The 19,219-nt window shown below is 40.8% G+C and overlaps 1 protein-coding gene across 1 annotated transcript in view; it reads left to right on the top strand.

Annotated features, from left to right (window-relative positions):
* The first annotated feature begins 8,412 nt into the window (after window positions 1-8,412).
* AKAP13 (A-kinase anchoring protein 13) overlaps window positions 8,413-19,219 on the top strand; it is a 274,955-nt gene continuing 264,148 nt past the window's right edge. The window contains exon 1 of the mRNA XM_080914648.1: window positions 8,413-8,540. The gene's annotated coding sequence lies outside the window, so the exon portion shown is untranslated. The remainder of the gene's footprint in view (window positions 8,541-19,219) is intronic.

A 19,219-nucleotide genomic window follows, 5' to 3' on the forward strand; every position in this document is an offset into this window, starting at 1 on the left:
ACCACTTTTACTGGCTGGTTTTGTGTCAACTTGACACAAGCTGGAGTTAGCACAGAGAAAGGAGCCTCAGTTGAGGAAATACCTTCATGAGATCCAGCTGTAAGGCATTTTCTCAACTAGTGATCAAGGGGGGAGGGCCCAGCCCATTGTTGGTGGTGCCATCCCTGGGTTGAGAGACCTGGGGTTCTATAAGAAAGCAGGCTGAGCAAGACAAGGGGAGCAAGCCAATAAGTAACATCCCTCCATGGCCTCTGCATAAGCGACTGCTTCCTGACCTGCTTGAGTTTCAGTCCTGACTTCCTTTGATGATGACCAGCAATGTGGAAGTGTAAGCTGAATAAACCCTTTCCTCCCCAACTTGCTTCTTGGTCATGATGTTTGTGCAGGAATAGAAACAACCACTATTTAGGACTTCCTAAAATGGGCTTACCTGTCTAGAGGATGGTAAGGTAAATGCTTCTCAAAGTGGATTTTTTAAAACAACAGCCTGAAGATTGTTCAGAAATGCAGAATTCCAGAACCTCAGATTAATTGAATTATAATCTACGCTGAGCAAAGTCTTCTGGGTGATTCACAAATATGGCTCTGGGCTGTTAGTACTTGGTACCTTCTGAGGTCCTCTAAAATCCCAGAGAGGTAGGTTGTGGAATGGTATTATCTCATCACTTTGTGGCACACTCAGGACTACAAGCAGCACCCTCATCTCCTCTCCTTGGGCCAGCTTTTTACTTTTTATTTTCCTTCATGTGACCAAGGCTGAATTTTCTTTGCTACATAGCTGAAGCTGCCTTTGAACTCCTCACCTTTGGGCCTTTGTCTACCAAGTGTTGACATTGTAGGAGCATGTCAGTTTTTAATACTGACAAAGAGAAATTAGAGTGAGCGTGGGAAAGGATGAACAGTCATTTGGAAATAATTTTGCAAGAAAGAGAGGACCTGAAAGAAAATTGCCTCATGAGGATAAACTAAGAAAATATATGTGAGAACCAGGTCTACTCAAAAAGAAGCACATTTCAGCTAATACCAGGAACATTTCATATAGAAGGCACTGAGCGCTTCAGCCTTCCCTTCTAAACCATCTCCATTCCTTTGTGTCAACCACAGATCCCCAGTAACACTTTCCATCTGGTACCCTCCTCCTGCTCCTGCCACAAGTAACACCAGGATGGCACCCAGAGGATTTTCATTATTCTTCCTGCCCTTTGTTTTGACTTCTCCAGTGTCACCTCAACCCTGCAGCAGTCTGCTCTCAGATACCCCTTTTCCACCCAAACTCAAGATTCCCTAGAGACTCTACCTCTTTGTACGGATTCAGGGTATCCTTAACCCTGTATTTCCTATCTCTCCAGATATATTCTTGGTACTTCTGTAGCCTGACTGCAGGAGCCCCACCTCCTGCCACATACCCAACATCCAGGGACCTAGCCTTTTGGTGTGATCTCCCTTGTTCTTTCCCACAGACTCTCTCAGTCTTTCCTCCTACCCTACCTTCATTATTTTGTGATCCCACCCACTGATTCACAAACACAGATGTGCTTTCTATAAGGAACCCTACAACCACTAGGCACACTTGCCTAAGACCCCAAGTAAACAATAGCAACCAAAGAATGGAACACCCAACCAATAAAGACGAGACCAGATATCTACAGTAAGAAATACTTCAGTCATCATAATTCAAGATAACAGAAACATAACTATGAACAGCCAAGACAATATGTTTCCTGCAGAAGCCATTAGCTATATCATAATAGACCCTAAGAAATGTAGTTTAGCTGAAGTATATGAACTTTAAAATATCAATTGTGACTGTGTTCAAGAATATTAGAAAGAATATGAATAAATGCCTTAATGAAGACTTTTGAATAGTATACAGAAAACATTTCAAGACATGAATGTAGAAACAGAAATGCTAAAGAAAACCCAAACTGAAAAGTTTAAGATGTTAAAACAAAAGCCCAAAAGATTAAAAGGCATGATGAGAGGGATTCAGGTCTTGAAGTAAGGTAGAAGAAATGGATAGCCCAGTTTAAAAAAATGTAAAATCTTAAAAAATAATCTAGGTACAAAACATCCAGGAAATCTGGGTCACTATGAAAAGACTAAATTTATGAAGGATAGGGATAAAAGAAGAAGAAACCCAAATCAAAGGTACAAAAATATTTTTGAACAAAAAAATTGAAGATTTCTTAGATCTAAAAAATGAGCTTTTCAAGGTACAAGAAGCATACAAAACACCAAATAGACAGAATTGAAAAAAAAGTCTCATGATATATGATAACCAAAACACTAAACTTACATAACAATGAGAGCTGCAGGAAAAAAAGCCAAAAATCACATATAGAGGCAAGGTCATCAGAATAACACTCAGCTTTTCAATGGAGACTCTGAAAGCCAGAAAGGCCTGGACAGATGTTCTACAAAATCTAAGACACCAGTGATGCCTGTCCAGATTATTATACCCCGCAAAACTATCAACCAAAATAGATGGAGGAGAAAAAAATTTCATGACAAAAAACAAAATTAAAGCAGTTTCTATATATCTATCAGTCCAGCTCCACAGAAGGCACTAGAAGAAAAGTTTCAGCCTGAAGAAGTTAACCACTCCCAAGAACACACACACACACACACACACACACACACACACACAATAATCTAAAAACAGTAAGTCAAAAGAGAGATGAAAATCTATATCCTAAGAACAAAATAACAAGCTGCTGGTAGTGCATGCCTTTAATTCCAGCACACCAAAGGCAGAGGTAGAAGCAGGCAGATCATTAAGTTTGAAGTCAGCCTGTTCTGCAAAGTGAGTTCCAGGACAGAAAGTGCTGCACCTGTCTCCAAAAACCAGAAAACAAAAAACCCAACCCTCCCACCTCCAACAAAACAAAACAAAAAGCAAGCAAACAAAGAAACCACCAGCACCAGGAATAAGTAAAAATTGTTCATCAATAACCCTTAATGGTCTCAATTTTCCAATAAAAAGACACAGTCTAATAGATGAGATTAAAAAACAGGATCCAGCACTCTGTCTACATCCAAGAAACAGAATTCACCATTAAGAATAGATATTGTCTCAGGGTAAAAGAATGGCAAAAGGTACTCAAAGAAAATGGATCTAAGAACCAAGTTGGTGTAGCCTTTTAATATTACATAGAATAGTCTCTAAAGCAAAGCTAAACAGGAGAGATAGGGGAGGGCACTATAGTCTCATTTAAAGATCTGCCAAGATGACATTGCAATTCTAATCATTGGTGCAGCAAACACAAGTACACCCAAATTCATAAAAGAGACATCACTACAGCTAAAACCAGATACTACCCCTCACACATGATAGTGGATGACTTCAGTATTCTACTCTTGCCAATAAACAGGTCATCCAGACAAAAACTGAACAGAGAAATGCTGGAGTTACATAATGTCATAAATCAAATGGACCTGGCCAACATCTACAGACTATTGCACACAAACACTAATGGTTATACTTCCCCTTCCCCTTGGGAGCTCATGGAACTTTCTCAAAAATGGATGACATGTTAGAAAACATTATAAGTCTTAACAAATATATTTAAAAATTTAAATAACACCCTGCATCTATTTGACCATCATCGATTAATGCTGGATAGCAAGAACAGAAGCAGCAGAAATTATGCAAAGCCATGGGAATTGAACAACTCAGTACAGAATGAAAAATGGATCAAAACACAAACCGAGTTGGAAACTTCAAGTATTTTTTGAATTGAATGAAAATGAAAATGCAACATACCCAAGCCTACGGGATACAATGAAGGCAGTTTTAAGATTCAAGTTCACTGCACTAAATGCTTACTTTAAAAAAATGAAAAGTTCTTATATTTGTAACTTAGCAGCACATCTGAAATTTCTAGAAGGAAGAGGAAGGGGACAAGATGAAGCAGAAGAAGAAGGAGGAGGAAGAAGAGGAGAAGGAGGAGGAAGAAAAGAAGAAAGGGGAGGAGGAGGAGGAAGAGTAGGAGGAGGAGCAGGAAGACAAAATAACACACACACACACACACACACACACACACAAATAGATGAAAAGAAAGAATCAAACCCAGGGCTTAAATCACTGAACTAGAAACAAATAAAATAATATAAAGAATAAATGAAACAAATAATTGGTTCTTTAAGCTTAGGGAAAATCAGTAAGATTAATAAAGCCTTATCCAAATTAACTAAGATACAAAGAGAGAAGATCTTGGGGTAACTCTATCCAAGAAAGTAAAAGACTCGTATAATAAAAATGTTAAGGCACTGAAAGAAGGAATTGAAGAGGACACCAGTAGATTGAACTGTCTCCCATGCTCATGGATCAGTAGGGTTAGTATTGTGAAAATGGCTGTCCTACCAATTGCAATTCTCAATAAAAAATAAATTAAAAATCATTTTAGATTATTTTTATGTTTCTAGATGAAATTGAATATTTTTTTATTTTCAATTTCTGTGAAGAATTGTTAGAATTTTAATGGAGATATTGTTGAGTGTATAGTATACACCAGAAAAAAAAGACAGCATTTTTTCACAAATGGTGCTAGTCAAACTGGATGTCTGCATGTATGAGAATGAATATAAATCCCTAAATATCACTCTGAAGAAAGCTCTAAATGGATCAAGAACATTGATATAAGAACAGATATTCAGAATCTGATAGAAAAGAAAGCAGGGTTGGAAGAGCTTCTGAATGGGACCCTAACAGCATAGCCAATAAAAACAATTATTAATAAATGGGACCTCATGAAGCTGAAAAACTTCTGTATGGTCAAGGATTATATATTTTCCATAATTTTAGCATAGTAGCAAACTATAGAGTGGGGAAAAAATCTTTGTTAGTTATACATCTGATAGAGGGATAGTATCTAAAATATATGAAGAAAAAAATGAACATCAAGAAAACAAATAATCCAACCCAAAAGTGGGGCAAAGAACTAAGCAGAGAGCTCTCAAAAGATGAAAAGCAATGGTTGAAAAACTCCATAAGACATGTTCAACATGCTTAGCAATCAGGAAAATGCAAATGAAAGTACTTTGAAATTTTATTTTACAGCAGTCATAATGGCCAAGATCAATAAAACAATGCACATGTAGCTAAGGATACAGGAAAAAAGGGACATTTATATATTGCTGGTGGGAATGCAAACTTGTCTAGTTACTATGGAAATCAGTATGGTGGTTTCTCAGGAAGCTGGAAATCAATCTACCTTAAGATTCACCTATATTGTTCTTGGCTACATACCTAAAGGATTTGACATCTGACTGTATAGATACTTGCTCATCCATGTTCATTGCTGCTCTATTCATAATATCTAGAAACTGGAAACAGCCTAGGTGTCCACCAACTGATGAATGGATAATGAAAATGTGATAAATTTATACAATGGAATATTATTTTAGCTATTACAAACAATCATGGAATTCACAGGTAAATGGATAGAGCTAGAAAAAAAAATCCTGAATGCAGCAACATAGATTCTCAAAGACAAATATTTTAAGTTTTGTCTTCTATATACAGGCAATAGAATATATTGCTATGGAGAGACAATGGGGAAGCTAGGAGGATTTAGTTGAGATGGGAATAGGAGAGAAGGTTAAGAAAGGGACTGTGGGGGAAGGACAAGTACTACTAAAGGACTTTTGAAAGGCCAGTGTGGAAACTTATTATAGAAGTTTCCTAAAATACATAAACATATAAAATGACTCCAAAAGGAAACACTAAATAACAGGGGAGATCAACAGACATCATATGCCACCCTGTAAAACCTCCAGTACCAGGAATGGGAGATATTTTGTTGCACTGTTGGCCAAAGAGGCCCTACAGAAACCTTCAGATATCACAGGCTATTTCAATACTACTGATTACTATCCATAACCTGATGGTAAGATTCCATTGCTGAAGATAACACCTACTTGGTATCACCTTCTTGGAAGATAACACCTACTTGGTATCACCACACATGGAAGAGTTGAGCTGGTGCCTAATTAGAAGCTTCCCCTTTACTGATTAGCTGGTATGCTACTGGAAGGTGCTCTGCAAGATACCAGAGTAAAAAAGTAATCATTATTGTTATCCAGCAACAAAACCTGTGACTTAGAACAATGACCTGACCACGTGACATATCAGTTGGATAGTGGCACAAATGGTATGGGAGTAACCAACCACTTTGGGATCCCATGAAATAGAACCCAAACCTACACTGCTGAAGTGGCTAAGAACTTGAAACTAGATAGGTCCTGGACCTAGGGGAAACCTATTATTATTCTGCTAAAGGAACATAGCAATACAATGACTCCTAATGTATGGCTCTCCTCATGGATAAGTGTCTTGCTCAATCCACCTTAGAGAAGCTTCTTGTAGTAGATGGGAATTAACACAGAGAACAATGCGTGCACAATGTATCAGAGCATTAGTCCTAAATGGGACATTTTAACCAAACCCCTCCCCTCAAGGCTCAGGGAGGAATGAGGAAGCAGACAGATTGTAAGAGCCAAATGATTACAAGGAAACAGCGGCTTGCAGACACAATAGGACTGATAAGCATATGAACTCCTGCAGACCGTATTGACTTACAGGGCTGCAAAGGTTCAGGACAGCAGGGAGGAAGTGGTCATGGGCTCCCAGCCACTAAAGAAGACACAAGCAATCAATACACCCTGGCAAAGGAACAATCCATTTTCTCCGTGGGCAGGCCTCATGCTCAGGAGTTACTGGCCAACACAAAATCAACTCAGTGGTATTTTTGTGGACTTCTTTTTTTCATTTTGCTTTGTTATTCATTTTTCTTTTTCCTTTTTGGTCTTGACTCTGGTTTTGATTGATTTCCTTTTTTTTTTTTGTTTCTTTCCTTTTGTTTCTGTTTCATGAAAGAAAGAGGAAAAAAATAATATGGTGGGGAGGATCTGAGAGGACCTGGAGGGCAGGAAAACACGATCAACACATATTATATGAAACCCCTTTTCAATTAAAATAATTTCCAAAGGGAAAGTGACATTTGACAACAGAAATGACTAGTATGGCCATTTGGCACTCACAATACTTTGCTAGATATGTGGGTGATGGTAATGACCTTACCTGAATTAAAATTTCCCAAATGTCAGTGACTTTCATGCGGTTTTCTGCAGGGCCATATCCTGTACTACTATTTATTTTAAAAGTTGACTTTGAAATTATATAAAATTAATCTTTTCATGTAATTATTTGAACATTTTATTTATCCATATAGTAAATTTTGGTCACATTCACCCACCCTATCCCTCTCAACTCTCATTCTCCTTCTATTCTCTAAAAAACTTATACTCGACTGTGTGGGTGCTGGGTCATCTTCTGGAGTGGGTCAAATAATTAAAGGAAACTGACTCTCTCTTCCTAGCAGGAATCAATTGTCAATAGTGCCTTTTAAGCCCTGTCCCCCAATGGGTAGTAGTTATTTTAGGGGTACAGCTACGTAATATTTTGATATTCATATGTTTTTATTACCTAAATAAAAATGCAAAGCCGGTACTGCAGGGATTCCATTCTGTTCCTTCCCGGTCAATAGCCTTATCCTCCTAGGAAGCTGCTTTTCTTACTTCAACCACTATGAATTAATGTTGAACCGCACAGAAAACCTCATCTTTCTTGTTTAACGTCCATAACCCCTAACCTTTTTTTCCTCAACTTTCTATTGACTGAAGAAATAACATATAAAAATAACTCAGGTGATGGGCATGTTTTTCCTTAATAACATTACAATATGTAACTATCAAAGAGAAGTTTCTTCTTGTACCAATTAGTGTAATCTCTTGGGTCACCATTGGCACAAGTCCATACTTTGTTTCTCCAAAGCCACTAGATGATTTCTGAAGTCCATGGCAATTCAAAGGCAATGATTCTGTGGTGATCGAAGAGCCCAGAGTCACAGGATACACTGTGACAATCTTCATCCCGTCAATGGACCATAAACCCATCCAACCCACTTGAGTACTTCGTGTCGCTCCACCTGGGACTCTTAAGAATCTTAGAGTCCATTGAGTCTTAGAGTGTGGCAAGTGGTCCGACTTAGGTAAGCACCAGGCGCATAGAGGAAGGGTGGCTTCCGGAGATGGGCGGATAGGAGAAGGTGGGTGGGCATTTCCCCAGCAGCTGCTGCCAGCCACCCGACTTTGATCACTTTGCCGCCTGGCAGCAGTGGCGGTCAACCTCATCGTTCCTTAGCAACCTGAGCCAACTGCCAAGAAGCCTCCCTATTGGCCTCACAGAACGTGATGGGCAGACTAGTTGCCCAATCGAAACTTTTAGCTTTAGCTTCTTGCCTCTCCCATCCCCGGTCCGCAGGCGGCGCATGCGCGGGTGGGCAGGGCTGTGTGCAGGGCGGTCGCGGAGCCGGAGCTGCTGCTGCTAAGCGCTTGGGCTCGGTCGAGACCGCCGTGCTTGCTCCTTGCTCCAGCCGTCACCGCCGCCGTCGAGGGAGCGGCCGCCTATTGTCCTTCTCTGCGGCCAAAGCGCGGAGCTGCTCCGGCTCGGCCCGCGGGGGAGCCCGGGGAGCCGCACGGTGAGAGCGCAACTTAGTTGAGGGAGTTGAGGGAAGTTTGGGCGTCTGAGGAGGGGGCGCGCGCGCGGCCGCCCCTCCCCCTCGGCTGCCCTCGGCCGCGCGCACGAGCTGCGGGACGCGGGGGCGCGCGGCCGCGCCGCGGGTGGCGGACCCTTCTTAGCCTCGGAATCCAGGGGTGGGTGGTGCGGCCGCTGATCCCGGCCTCTTCTGACCCACGTTCCCCTGCTGCCCGCTTCTCTGGCGCCTGCTGCGGCTCTCCTCTGTGGGAAGGCTGCTCAGTGGGGCGCGCCTCTCGGACTGAGTGTGCAGCCCCGGGAACGAGCAGCTCCCCGGGCAGTCGAGCGGGGTAAACACTGCGTTCCCCGGCCGCCTTTGGGGGCTTTTCCGGACTTTTTGGGTGGAGGGAATATGGGGGACGCGGTGGGCGCCCCGGGAACGGTGGTGCATTCGTCTGCTCCGCCACAGAGCCCTAGTGCAAGTACTTGGAGAAGTAGTGAATCGCTGCTTTTCGTAAATAGGCTCGCTGACACTTAACTAGGGTGCGACACGCACCTTCAGTTTATTTCTCGCTGAGAAAGTGTCTTTCAGCTGAAATACTGGGTCGGTTTAAGTTTCTAGACCCTACTGTGAACTGAGGAGTTAACAATGAAAATAGATTGAGCAATCTTTTAGTGTTTCAGTCTTTGCTTTTCCACTTAATAATGAAGTTATTTTGAGAGTTCATTGCCTTGGGCAGATTTATCAAGTAATGTGCCTCTCTCTTGTTAGTACCCTCATTATGTCGGATCCGTTTGATTTCCAGAAGTCACTTACTTTTTTTCCCCCTAAACCTTTGGATTGCTCAGGTCAGGAGAAGAGCTCCAGTTCTTTGAAAGGTCATTCATTGTCTGTAAAGAAGTTCCTATCAGTCGAGATGTCTCTGAGATAAACCAGCGTCATTTTTGTACACCTTCATCTCTTGGGGACTTAACAGACTGCTTTAAGCACTTGCCTTCTCAGGTTTTCGGTGGAGCCATTCCACTGCATTTCGTTGACTGGGCTTGCGCTCGGATGGTAATTCAGTTTTAGTTCCGAGAAAGGACCGAGCTTAAGTATCATTCATACTAAACACAATGGCCCCGTCACTTCACGTTAATTTCAGTTGTATTTCACTGACGTCTATTAAACTTAACATTTTTGTTGAAGGCTACTGAAAATGGCATTTTGCTTTGTTTTCTATGTGAATAACTTGGAGAAATGTGAATAACTTGGGCTTTCTGTTTTGTTTTTGGTTTTTCTTTACATGAAATCCGGCTTCGTTTACCTGATGAAAACAAGGGAAAATATTCTGAAGGCACAGTGATTCAGGACTCGCAATCCTTGTGCTTAATTTTCCTTTCCGGGGTGGGTGTGGTGAGCGAAGGAGGTGGACCGAAGTTAAAGTTATTGGATAGTTACATAATATAAACAAATACTGCCTGCAAAATCGGGTGACCAGGATACCAGTTGCTTTCCTCCTCTGGACTGTGATAGCATGTTACACATACTTTTGTTTTAGGGTTCCTAAGAATTTATTTGCTTCACTAAATGGTAACTATATGTAGTTATAAATTGTCTTTTCTAATATTTTTACTCCTTAAGTACTGTAATGGGTGGTGTTTTGCTACTCTTTTTTTTTTTTCTAGAAAAGTATTTCCACACGGTTGGTGTTTAGGTTTTGTTTGATTTGGGTGAAGCGATTTTTACAGGTTGCTGATAGTGTACACAGAAAAGACCCATTAATTCTGGGGCTTTGTACAAAATGATAATTAGCTTGCACATCTGTGGTGAAATTTAGTTTACTTTAGGAGACTTTGTTAAGTCTTCTCTCTTGAGATAGGGTCGTAAACTCAGAGAGATCTACCTGCCTCCTGAATGCTGGAATTAAGAGCCTAGCCTCTGTGTGTGTGTGTGTGTGTGTGTGTTGTGTTAGGGTTTGTTTGCCTTGTGTATTTGGGCTTTGAGCTCAAGGCTTCCTTGCCTCCGTTTCTTTAGGGCTAGGTAACATGTGTGTATCACTTTCCCCAGCTTTAGAAACTCTTTTAATTTGCTGATTTGTTATTGAAAATCACTGGTGTTTAAAGAATACACTGTGCATTTCCAAAAAAAGAAAAAAAAGATTGCAGTTTTGAAATCCATCCCTCATACTCTCTCTCCCTTGCTGAACAGATTCATTCGTGGCTCTTTTCATTCCTCTATTGTGAAATTGGGAGGGAACATAGTTTAGAAATTCACCGTTTAGAGTTATGTAAATTTGAGTTCAGATCCTCACCTTTCCTTTGATGGTTTTGAAGCCTTGCACTTAACTCCGGAGCTTGTTTCTTTTCTTTTGAGGGGTAGTAATATACATGCTCTTAGGAATACATTCAGCGGTCTAAGAGACTTAGGACCCTGTCCAATATTCTGCTTCCTGGTGGCTGAAATGATAATTTTGATAACAGTTCTCTGTGCCTTTTAAAAGGTGTTTTAAATGTGATATTTCCAGACAGAAGATAGTTCAGTGGGTAAAGACTCTTGCTACCAAGCCTGGTGACCCAAGTTCAGATCCCACTCCCCAACATAGAGAACCAACTCCAGGAAGTTGTCCTCTGACCACCACATTCACACTGTGACACTTATTTAATCCCCACCCTAAAGACACAAGTAAATGTAAAAGATGTCATCTGAACAGAAGGGTGAGAGAAACAGCACTGTGACGTCACCTGTTTTTGAGTGGGCGTCCAGGTGAGTGGTGGGAATGAAATCTGTACAGCTGTATAGTGTGAGAAATGACAGGGAGTGTCTTCAGAACTAGCAAGAGTGTTTCTGCCTTAGTGTCTGTTACGGTGAAGAGACACCATGACCACGACAACCCCTATAAAGGAAAGCATTTAATTGGGGCTTGCAGTTTCAGAGATTGAGTCCATTGAGTCCATTCATGGAAGGGAACATGGCAGCCTGTAGGCAGAAGTGGTGCTGGAGAGATAGCTGAGAGTTCTATATCTGGATCCTCAGGCAGGACAGGGGTGGGGGGAGGGAGGGAGGGAGGGAACAAGCAAGCGCTCAAGAGCACATACTTGTGCTTCTAGAGAGCCTACCCCCAGTGATGTAATTCCTCTAATAAGACCATACCCTCCCACAACAAAGCCACACCCCCTGACCATCCATATAGCCCCAGTGCCTAATAAGGCCACACCCCCTAACCTTTCAAATAGTGTCACTGCTTGATGAGTAAGCCTTCAAATCCATGAACCTATGGGGACATTCTCAGTTAGACTACCGTAACTTTTTTTCTTTGTCTTGCTTCAGTCTTGAAATTAATGTGTGGCTTTATGACATTTCTCAGGTTTGCTCAAGATAGAACCGGATGGAGTGTTAGCAGAATATATCACTTAGAGACTTAAGAACACACCACTCACTTGCTTTTTCAAGTGCCACTATTTACAGAAAGAAGCCGTGGTTAAAGTCAGTTGTAGCAACTTAGTTCAGAATGTTTGAAGTGCCAGACAGAGTAGATAAGTTTTGGAACTGTTTACCTGATCAGACTTAAAAATTGTAGGCATAAACATTCCTGAGCAAGCCACCTACCTGGTCAAGCTCTTAAATGCTTGCTTCTCTTAAAGTTAGTCCTGAGGAGCAAGCCACCTACCTGGTCAAGCTCTTAAATGCTTGCTTCTCTTAAAGTTAGTCCTGAGGTATAGTTAATACTGATAAGAATGAATATCCACACGGAAGTGATTGTTGCTGTGCTGTGTGGCCTGCCTAGCTTTCTGATTTTGGGAAGAGAGAAGGAAGCTGTAGGTAGAAGTTTATTTCATGCATAAGTCTTCAAATTTACAGTTTTCTAGTCCTCCTTTGTGCTGATAGGGCCATTGCAAGTAGATCAAACCCATTTTATCAGTCTTTGTGAAGAGGTTGTACTGGCAGATCCAGTACTAAAATACTGTGCTTGTCTGAATTCTGTGCTGGGGAATGGTGCCTTTTCCCCCCTTCAGAACTGTATCTTAGCATGTTTGCATGGTGTATGGATAGAGAGTGAAAGAAAGGGGAAATGCTCTTTTTGCTACAGTTTAGGCTTCTTGTAAGAATTTTTATTTTCTGATTGTAGGCCTACTCTTGGTCATAGAGTTAGCCCCCACCAGCCAAAATAATGAGTTATTCGCGAAAGGTTGAGAATGAATAACTGCGGCATACTTTTGGTCTTTTTAACTCGAGATGCCAACATTCGGAAAACCCCCTTAGAGTTAAAGATTGAATTTTGCAGAACCAGAGGATGGTTCTCTCATGGTGATCTCTACTAAAAACACATGGTATACAGTCACATTCACACACTGCCACTTATCGGCAGTCTGATCTTGAGCAAGCCATTTTCTCTCTCTGACTTAGTATCCTTGCTTATTACAGCCCCCCTGCCCCCCCCCAGTATTATCCTGTCAGCTAAATGCTACTGTTGTGAGAAACACAGGCCACAAAGCACCATACTGTGTGGTGCTGCAGTTTCAGTGATTATTAGCTCCTGGTATGGATAAAATGTAAATCTCAGCCCGAAAGGGGAAACTTGCTTCTCTGTCACTCCCCTAAGGAAGCAGGTACAATATAAGATGTCTGCCCCTCTTCCTTGCTTGGAAAAGCTGACCTGTTTTCATTTTCTATATGGTTCTTTTCACATTTTCTACTACCAAATATTTATCAGGGAATATTAGTTAAAGTAGCTTTTGGTTCAGCAGCATGCTTGTCGTTAGATGCAAATCACTGTCGACTGAGCAACTGGCCTGGGCTGCCAGGGCCTGATGTCAGGTGAGACCAGGGTAAATGGTGAACAAAGAATGTTGGAATGTTGGAATAAGACTACGGAGGAGGTCAGCAGCATAGCCGCTGCTGTTTACCCTCATTTTCCTCCTTAAAATTTAGGAGTTGTTTACTTAGTTTTCTGTGCTAGATGCACTTTATTTTACCTTCCTTCATTATGTATTTCTCAACAGCCCCCTCGGGGAGAACAAGCAAACAAGAAATCTAGAGAATGGGGTGATTAACCCATTTTTAGGATAAAGAAAAGGTTTCTAAAGCTACTTGACAGTGACCACGTAGCTAGCTAGTGGGCCTTTATGCCATTATTGATCAATTACTGATTATTATTATGACACAGGTCAGACTTTTCTATATCATTGATATTGCCATATGAGAATTTCAAATACATTTTAAAACGAATCAAGTTTGTTGAGGTTATTATAGAATGCAATAAAAACCATCCATTTAAAGGACAGAGTTTAGTGAGTTTGTGACAAAGTATCCTTGCCTGTAACTCAGCAGTGTCAAAGCAGAACATTGCTACCATTTTCAAGGTAGAGATTTCTGCCACCTTTTTGGCCAGTCTCTTCAATGCTCATCTCCTGCCCACTTTATAGAGTAATATGTGCTGGGTGCTGTGGTATCCTCTTAGCTGGCTGGCCGCCCTGTTTTCATAAATAAGGTTTTCATGGGATGCGACCACACCCATCTTGTCTCTGGCTGCTTTGGAGCTCTAACACAGAGACTTCCATGCAGGTAGTTGGGTTGGCCTTGATAATAACTAACAAAACACACATCTAATTTAAACAGTGCTATATCTTTCCACACGTATTTTATTTTAACCAGCATTCATTTTAAAAGCATTATTGAGGGACTGTGTAATGGCTCCTTAGTAAAGTGCTTAATGTAGTAAGCTTGAGCACGAGATGTGACACTACATGTCTGTGATCTGAAGGCTGGGAGGTGGAGGATCCCCAAGGCTTCCTAGCCAGCTGGTCTAGCCAGTCTGTGAGTTCCAGGTTCACCAAGTGACTCCACCTCAAAGAAAAAGGTGGAGAGCGATAAGAGGAAGACTGCTCACATCCACCTGCCCTCCATACGTACTTTGCCAGCAGGAAGGTCTGCGTATAGATGTGCACATCATACACAGATTTGAGCTAGGGAAAATCAAGTTCACACAGTACATTGTTACTATGTCTTTAGTCTCCCATGGGTTTCATTCTTTAAAGAAATATCTTTTATATTTCCTCAAATTCACTGACATTAGTGTATAATGTCTTCTAAATTTTCACAAGTGTGTATATTCATCTAACCACTGCTTGAATTAGAATAGTACCTTCCTTCCAGATTCATCCGGATCCTTTTGTAGTTCATTTGGTTTTTCACTCCTTGATTCTCAGAATTCATTGATCTGTTTTCTGTTTTTCATGAGTTTTGCTTGCTTGCTTGTTTGTTTTGCTGTTGTTGATGATCCCTTTTGAGATCATTTAGGACTAGGAATATAGGTCAAGTGCTGTGTGTCTAGAATGTACAAAAACCTAGGTTCAATCCCTAGTAACAGATAACTTGGAATATGCTGGTAAATACCTATACTCCCTGTACTTGGAGTGCGATGGGCATGGAGGCAAGAAGATCATGCATATGAGGTCATCTCAAGGCCAGCATGGACTATATGAGGCATATGAGACCTGTTTCAAGCCCCACATTGCGTGTGTGTGTGTGTGTGTGTGTGTGTGTGTATGTGTGTGTGTGTGTGTGTGTGTTTAGTCTGTCAACTTGACACAAACTAGAAGAGGCAAAATCATCTCCGAAATATTAGGAACCTGTGGTCCAGAGTGACCAAGGCTCTCAAGCTTGGTAATATGTAAGAGGTTCCCAAGTAGGACTAGTTTTAGCAGCATGTAAGCTGCAATATTTAGAAGGCCATGCACCATGTAGCAGAATTAGAGTCTGGGAAGAGGCCTGGAAAGGTTGTTGGTGAAGGTGCAGCCTCAGCTAGAAGACCCCAAAGGACAGTGACAGACATGGAGGGAAGCTGATCTGAGCTTCTGAGACAAACTGTGTTTTCGATAGCAAAGTAGAGCTGCCTGAACCTCTGGAGCCCAGATCAGGGTCCTGGTGTTAGACACTGAGCTAGTTACACCATTGGAATTTGGTGTTGTTAAGTGTGGTTGTAAATGTGCCCTGGTTCTTCCATCTTGGAGTAAGAAAGTATAAAACTTTTTTATTTTACAGGATTCCACAGTTGAGAGAACATTGAATTGTAAGAAGACTGTGAAACTTAATGTACTTTTAAAAACGATTTATTTATTTTATGTATGTGAGTACACTGTAGCTGTCTTCAGACACACCATAAGAGGGTATCAGATCTCATTACAGATGGTTGTGAGCCACCATGTGGTTGTTGGGATTTGAACTAGGGACCTTTGGAAGAGCAGACAGTGCTCTTAGTCACTGAGCCATCTCTCCCTCTACGTACAGTTTTATATTGTAAGGTTAATGGAAACTTGAGATGAGCTATTGGGTTGTTTTAGAATCTGAAATATATCAACCTTAACTTTGGTTTTCAGAAGTATTGTTCCAGCTAATGGCCATGCTAAATGTGGTGGACGTTTGAGAGACTTTTCTATTACCCATGGAAAACCTCAGAATAACTTGAGTGCTATGTATATATACGCTCACCTTTTTGGTCTAGCCATTCAGTCTTCTCTAAAGTAGGTGATTTTCTGAAGTCGATTGTCGCCGTGCAATGCCTGCATGGAAGTGATTTGTTACTTCTGACAAGCTGAAGAAAATTTAAAAACCTCCTCAGGTTCCCTCAACAGAGCATCTAGACTCTGAATACAGAGAAATTCTCCTCTTTAAGGGACATAGAAAAACACTGTAGCCACAAGAGTTGAGAAATAGTGTAGATGTTTTTTTTGGTCACGTGAGTGTAAATGTTTATTTGGTCACATGAAGCTTTGGGCCTGGCTAAGGTACTTTCTCTTTTTGAGGATTAAAGGAATGCATATGTCAGTGAGTAGGAATGGCCAACACTTGGGCCTTCCATCTAACATGGTTCTGCATATAAGCTTAAGTGTAGATCAATATGGAGTGATCTTTCAAGGACATTGCCCAGTGTTTTTTAAAACAAGTCATAAAGGGAAGGAAGAACTTGTATGTCTCTTATGTGTTCATTTACTTAATTTGTAATCCTCTTGATTATAGTATATAAGGTAGACACACACACACACACACACACACACACACACACACACACATATGTACTTATATATTCCCACTCAAAGATTTGGTTTTCTTTTCTTGAGTAAATAAACTATGACTTTTATCTAGGATTTTTTTAAAAATATACTTTAGTTTTATTGTATATTGTGTAAGCCACAGTTTTTTTTTTTTTTTTTACCCTGATACAATTATATCCAAAGTAGTCAGCTTAAAATTCCAACTTGTTATAAGAAATCTTTGTTGCCTGCTCTTAAAGGTTTTCCTGGAATTCTTAAAACCATGCTAGGCTTCCATGTTTGTGCCTGGAAAGTAGCAAGGGCTTGCCAGTGTTTTCTTTTCTCGTATGCAGTGACCGTTGTGGATGGGAGCCAATAATTAACGTTGACACGCCTGTTCACATCTTCAAAGTGTTTTACAAACATTTAATTAGTTCATGCTTAACTTATGTACTAGAAGTTGGAAAACCAGTTTTTAAGGTTCATTTTAACAGTTCTGAAATGTTGGGGGTTAAAGGAATAAAATGCAGGTGGAGATAGCTTCCCTTGCTCCCCTAGTCTTTAGTCCCACATGACTCTGGGGGTATAAAGCACTGGGTTGATTCAAGAGTGGAATTATATGGATTTGGAAAAAGAACATTGGGCAGAATGCTTGGGAAAAGAGATAGTTCATTTCCAACTCAACTTTTCCTTTATGTAGGCCCGTATGTAAGGATTGACTGAATCATTCCTTGAGCATTTTGAAGAGTACGTGACTGGAGCAGACTCTAGAAAATTAGAACACATGCTAATACAGGGAGGGATCATCTTTGCCAGGTTCTTCACTACTGGTTCCCTGCTTACTGCTTCGCTCTTGATTCTCTCTCTTCTCCCACCCCGGGGAAATGGGCCAGGCTGTACAGTGGAAGGAGACACTGTTTTCAGTTTGCTGTGTTCCTTTCACATTAGCTGTGTGGCTTTGCCTGGCCAGAGCAAAAGTTTCTGCTCTGTTACTGTTTTATTACTTTGTTCTGTGGAATTGCCTATTTGATTTAATTGAATGATCTTGAGACACGCTCTCATTTTGTAGCTTACCTGGAGCTCATTTGTATAGTCTAGTCTGTCCTGGGACTCCATGCAGTCCTCTTGAGCTTTAAGAGTACTGAATTGGTTTTTAGGTGTGACCCGACACACCCAGTTGTGAAATTGTATTTGTCAGTGACTCAGGTTTTAATTGTGAAAAAAACTTACTGTTTTTCTGTATAAGACTGACTGTATCAGATTGCATTTCCTTAGTTGGCAAGTGAGACATGGGATAACACTTCCCTTTGATTCTCTGGAGAATCTGTCATTCCCTTGTCTTTTGAAGGACTCAGTTTCTCCAGAGTTCTATGTTCGTGAGGATACCAGCTATGCTTGGGAGTAAAGAACATTTTTCCAAGTTTTGCAGTAGGTCCTTGTTCAAGGTGCTCACTTGTTTGCTTTTAATTTTGTTTGTATGTATGTAAACTTGCCTGTATGTTTGCTCATGGCTAAGAGGTTTTGTTTGAGGGTTCGATGCTGTGTGTTCACGTGGAGTACTGTTAGATGTCAGACCTGCTTTATAGCCATGATCATCTGGAATAGACAAATATGGCAGACTTATGACAAGCAAAAGATAAAGCTTTATTTTGGTTTAGAAATAAATAAAAAGATAGTTCCATTCATCCATTTTACTACTGCAGCTGCCCTGGTGTGTCAGGATCTTATCTTTTAATAGGAAAAACATGTTTCAAAGAGAAATTGCCTCTGAAATCTACTTCTAGGCACATGATTTTCTTTTTGCAAGTGCGCCGTCACACTTTTGTGGCTCACTTTTTGTTTTAGTCCTAAAGAGGTGACCACAGGAGAATATAGAACTTAGGTTCTTGAACAAGAAAATGTACAAAGAATATCTCAATTGTGTTGAGGATTAATTTAAGTTTTGGCGGCTTTCTACCTTGTTTGGAATAGATAACTTCAGTTATTATTACTGTACTTTAAGACATTTCCTTTTTCTCATACGGTACAGTAAATATCTCTTTGGTTTTCTAAGGCAGAGCATCTTGTTCATCATTGTTTATAGCCTCAGCTTTCAGAGGAACCTGAGTCGCTGTCTAGATAATCTTGCCAGGGAAACTTTAGTACCTGATGGCAGAGAGAAGAAAAATTCTGAGAGCTTGGCATGTATATTTAATTAAAATTTTATCACGAATATGGATCTGTTCTTCATGGTACTAGATAAGCGTGGCCCCAGGGTCAGGAAGCTACCTCAACTGGTAAAAGTGCGTGCTGTGCAGATTTCTGTTAAGGTCAGACTCCTGGAACAGGTTTTATAGACCAGATTATAGGTCTAGGTATCAGTAATCTTAGTGATTGACTCTACAGGCAGATGGGAGAGCCTCCTGCCCACCATCTATCCGTCGATGGATAGGTGATGCAGTTTGAGATGCTACTTCAAACAAATTGTCTGCCAGTTACTACTTTTTACGTTATTTTCTTTGTGTGATGTGTGAGTGCACATGCATATATGTGTGCCACAGTGTTTGTGTGGAGGTCAGTGGAAAATTTGTTTTCTCTACCATACGGGCTCCAGGGATTAAGATTTAATGGTAAACACTTCGACATTCTGAACCATATGGCTAGCTCTAATTCTTAATAGTTATTTTTATT

The sequence above is a fragment of the Micromys minutus genome, assembly GCF_963924665.1.
Source record: "Micromys minutus genome assembly, chromosome: 3".
Lineage (NCBI taxonomy): Eukaryota > Metazoa > Chordata > Mammalia > Rodentia > Muridae > Micromys > Micromys minutus.